The following is a 5,000-nucleotide window of genomic DNA, read 5'->3' as shown; positions in this document are numbered from 1 at the left end:
GTGAAGATCCTTGATCTTTAATTTAACACGGTAGTTGTCGTTCATACTGCCAAATAAACACATTCCATGCAACTTGATGTTGTTGCTCACGCTAAAAATAAGGCAGTCCTTTGATGCTCCTATGTAGTCCCAATATAAAATGTCATCTACGTTGTTAAATCTATCACAAGTGCGAAATACAGGGAATAAACATAACCGCTTTGTCTCTGGAAGTTAGGATTTTTGCATCAAGAACAATGGTTGCAAATTCTTCTTCCTTCATCAAGGGAAAGCGGATTTTTTTAACTACTGCTTCCCCAAGAATCCCTCTTTTTGATTCACCATTTGCTTTTAAACCTTGCTTTTTGCATTGATTTGTCGCCCACAAGTCAACAGCTTTAAACAGGTCGATCTCTTTCATGGTAAGAGTGTCTCTTGAGATGATTGCCTCAAGCAAGGAGCGTTAAATTGTCGCAAATCCATCTGACCTCATGACTGCTTCCGACTGTGTGTCGATCACTTTCCAACATCGATCTACCAAGGCCTTGTCGTCGTACTTTTCAGCCAATGGAAGGATGCTGAGGACATTTGGTGGGTGCAAATTATTTTGCACATATTCGCTGCATTTATCAACCAGTGAAGGCACCATGTACTTCTTCGCCAAATAAAAAACCTCCATAACATTGCTTCCGCTTAAATTCACGTCATCGCTGTACATGTAAACAACTCCAACAGACTGTTGTATTCACAGTCAGGCGGTTCAATGGAGCCACTAGTTTTCGCTAGCTCACCGTAAAACATAGCTTCAAACACAGGACTACCAATCGACAGCACAAACTTGTGCGCTGGAATAACTTGCTTGCTTTCACTTTCGCCATCGCTGTCAGATTTACGAACCACAAACTTCACATCGCTGAAAAGATCGTTGTTCAGCATAAACATGGTTCTCTCTCGGACTGTGGGTCTCTTTGTTTGCCAGTTTTCTCGGGTAGACATCTTCGTTTTGATGGGGAATTTACAAATGTTCACGATACTTCGCTTCCTTCGTTGTGTCCCTCAAGCCGATGCTCAGCAACGTGACTACTTTTTAGCATATGAGACATACGTCACACACCGCCTCTTGTGTGATGATAAATGCTTCCTGATTCAAATCTGGCTTTTTACGTGACGTCACAAAAAAACTAAAGTTAAAAATTTTGAGTCCTTTCCTTCAGCACGTTAAAGGCACTTAAAATAATATATGTGGCGTCCGGTCCGATCACCATAACTTTCCAACGATTTATGGCAGTGTCCTGACTATTTTGTTTTCTCGTGCTAGCCGCAAAAGTATTATTTATTACCAAGAGAAAATCAGGGGACAGAGAGGGAGGCTACCGGTCCAGCCCCTGGGATATGTCATGTCCTCGAAAGTTATTTTTAGACGAGCGGAAGTCTTCCGAGACGTCCGCATGCAGGCCAACCTCGGTCCGATGTTTGAAAGAAAATAAATATTCATCAGCCTTCCACGTGCGACGTCATTTTCTCTTTTCACTAAGAACCTGAGAGCGAGGCAAGACTGCATGCGGACGTCTCGGAAGACAGACGTCCCCTAGAACAAAGACTTCCGCTCGTCTAAAAATAACTTCCGTGGACATAACATATCCCGGCCAACGCCTTGAGCCTCCCTCTCTGTCCCCTCATTTTCTCTTGTTATTACTAAAAATCACTTTCCCAAGCCTTTCATAAGTGCGGCATAATGCGAAACACCGTTTCCTTACATGTCACGCCTTGTAAAAGTGCAGGAAAATTTACAATTCAGTTTCGTAAAAGAACGGTCCGACCGCTATAACTTTCCATCGATTTATGCCAGTATCCTCAATATTTTGTTGGCTTGTGCTAGCCATATCACTATAACTTTATGATAGAAATCACTTTCCCAAGCCTTTCATACGTGCAGAAATTCGACAAACTGTTTCTTACATGTCACGCCTTGTAAAGGTGCAGGAACTTTACAATTCAGTTTTGTAAAAAAACGGTCCGACCGCTATAACTTTTCAACCATTCATGCCAATGTCCTGAATATTTTAGTGTCTTGTGCTAGCCATATGAGTATTATTTTATGATAGAAATCACTTTCCCAAGCCTTTTATAAGCGCGGCATAATGCGAAACCGTATAACGAGCCGCACGCTCTTAGCAACCAAAAAAAGGCTGGGGCATCCAGCTCAGAAACGGGAGTAAAACCTGTATCTCAGCTGGATGCCCAGTTCCTTGCAACATTTCATTCCCATTGTATTCCATTAATCTATCATAGCAAATCGTTTGAGGCGTCAACTTTCAAGAAATCATGTCATCATCTGAGGGCGTTAAGTTAATTAAAGGAAAGCGATAAAATATAAAGATGTACATTGACGCCAGCCATTACAATAGCGATGAGAAATAGCACTCTCCGTATTTCAGTAACACGATTACAAAGGATTCTGGCTATATTTTTTATATGTCGGGTAAATCCAAGACCATCAGCGGTTTCACCGTCTCCCGAGAATTCAGGTCAGAAAGAATCTCAGGCGTCCTTTCCAAGGATTTTTCTCAATTAAAATAAAGGGAAATACGTTCAATTGTGATCAAGCGGCCAGGCTGACGGCAAATGGGATTTTCATGAATTTTTTTTTAGAGAGGATTTCCGGCTCAGGTCGAGATCTCGGCGAGCAGATACTACAATCAGGCCCTACGTTACGTAGTTCCACTGTGAACAAATCAAAATAGAGTTGTTTGTAACACTGGCAATCAATACTATAAAACAAAAGTTGATTTAAGTTATTGTTCTGGTAACTTGACAAAAACCTTGGCAAAAAATGTTCCAAATTCAATGTTTAAAGAGATTGGAAACCCTCGGGAAGGAGATATATGGCAATTGAGCTGGCTGCTTACGGGAATGTGAAAATACGGAGCTTGTATGAAAGTTGAATTAAACTGTTTTTTTAGTTTTTTTTTGTTTTTGTTTTTGTTTTTGGTACTCGAAAGTAGAACTGTCCGCTAATACCGTACGTAATAAAGAAAATAAATGACGCTGAAATTGAAAACAATCGTCGCCAAAAACAAAGTGCAACACTCCGGGCCAGTACGAACGTCACTGACACTGACATGTACTTCAGTGAAAAGTCCGTGGATTAACTATAGAAAACTGAGTTAATTGGGGTACCTATTAAAATTAAAATATATTAGAATAGAATAAATTAACAAATTTCCCCAAATGTGTACAAATATATAAAAAGGCTAGGTATGTTCACATTATGGAACATAGTATATATCCCAGAAGAGCTCAGGCACCCTACAGAAGGCCAGGACTTCACCCTGAGTGAAACAGAAAGGATAAATAACATTATAGCTTACGTTAAGAGTAAATTTTTCAAAGAAAAGAAACAAAACAAGTTATATGTCCACAAAGCACTCAGGCATCACACAGAATGCCAGGACTTCAGCCTGGGTGAGCCAGAAAGGATAAATAACATTATAGCCTAGTTAAAAAAGAAATTCAAAGAACACAAAGCAAAACATGTTATATATCCCAGAAGCACTTAGGCATCACACAGAATGCCAGGACTTCAGCCTGGGTGAACCAGAAAGGATAGATAACATTATAGCCAAGTTAAAAGTAAATTTTTCAAAGAAAACAAAACATGTTATATATCCCAGAAGCACTCAGCCATCGCACCGACTGCCAGGACGTCAGCCTGGGTGAACCAGAAAGGATAGATAACATTATAGCCTAGTTAAAAGTAAACTTTTCAAAGAAAAGAAACAACACATGTTATATATCCCAGATGCACTCAGGCATCACACAAAATGCCAGGACTTCAGCCTGGGTGAACCAGAAAGGATAGATAGCATAATAGCCTAGTTAAAAGTGAATTTTTCAAAGAACACAAAGCAAAACATGTTATATATCCCAGAAGCACTTAGGCATCACACAGAATGCCAGGACTTCAGCCTGGGTGAACCAGAAAGGATAGATAACATTATAGCCAAGTTAAAAGTAAATTTTTCAAAGAAAAGAAACAAAACATGTTATATATACCCTAGAAGCACTCAGGCATCACACAAAATGCCAGGACTTCAGCCTGGGTGCACCAGAAAGGATAAGTAACATTATAGCCCAGTTAAAAGTGAATTTTTCAAAGAAAACAAAACAAAGCATATTATATATCCTAAAAGCACTCAGGCATCACAAACAATGCCAGGACTTCAGCCTGGGTGAACCAGAAAGGATAGATAACATTATAGCCTAGTTAAAAGTGAATTTTTCAAAGAAAACAAAACCAAGCATCTTATATATCCCAGAAGCACTCAGGCATCACACAGAATGCCAGGACTTCAACCTGGGTGAACCAGAAAGGATAGATAACATACACCTTATTCCAAAATGACTGCCATTTAGATATTCTTTGGTTTTATTCAAATTAGACCTTGATGCCTTGTTCAAGGGAAAATGTTCTTTTGACTTTTCAGCACAAGAACGAGGCATCAAGGGCTAATTTGAATAAAAATAAAAGAATATTTAAATGTTGGCCATTTTGAAATAAGGTTTATTATAGCCTAGTTAAAAGTGAATTTTTCAAAGAAACAAAACAAATCATGTTATATAACCAAGAAGCACTCTGGCATCTCACAGTATGACAGGACTTCAGCCTGGGTTAACCAGAAATGATAGATATCATTATAGGCTAGATAAAAGTGAATTTTTCAAAGAAAACAAAACATGGTATACATCCCAGAAGCACTCAGGCATCACACAAAATGCCAGAACTTCAGCCTGGGTGAACCAGAAAGGATAGATAACATTATAGCCTAGTTAAAAGTGAATTTTTCAAACAAAAGAAACAAAACATGTTATATATCCCAGATGTACTCAGGCATCACACAAAATACCAGCTAGGACTTCAACCTGGGTGAACCAGAAAGGATAGATAACATACACCTTATTCCAAAATGACTGCCATTTAGATATTCTTTGGTTTTATTCAAATTAGACCTTGATGCCTT

At 39.1% G+C, this 5,000-nt stretch overlaps 1 pseudogene; it reads right to left on the bottom strand.

The window, feature by feature from the left end:
* LOC138057480 (BTB/POZ domain-containing protein 6-like) overlaps positions 1-1,276 on the bottom strand; it is a 1,762-nt pseudogene extending 486 nt beyond the window's left edge.
* Positions 1,277-5,000: the final 3,724 nt, after the last annotated feature.

Source organism: Montipora capricornis, chromosome 7 (genome assembly GCF_036669925.1).
Source record: "Montipora capricornis isolate CH-2021 chromosome 7, ASM3666992v2, whole genome shotgun sequence".
NCBI lineage: Eukaryota > Metazoa > Cnidaria > Anthozoa > Scleractinia > Acroporidae > Montipora > Montipora capricornis.
This window is presented reverse-complemented; position numbering and strand designations above follow the sequence as displayed.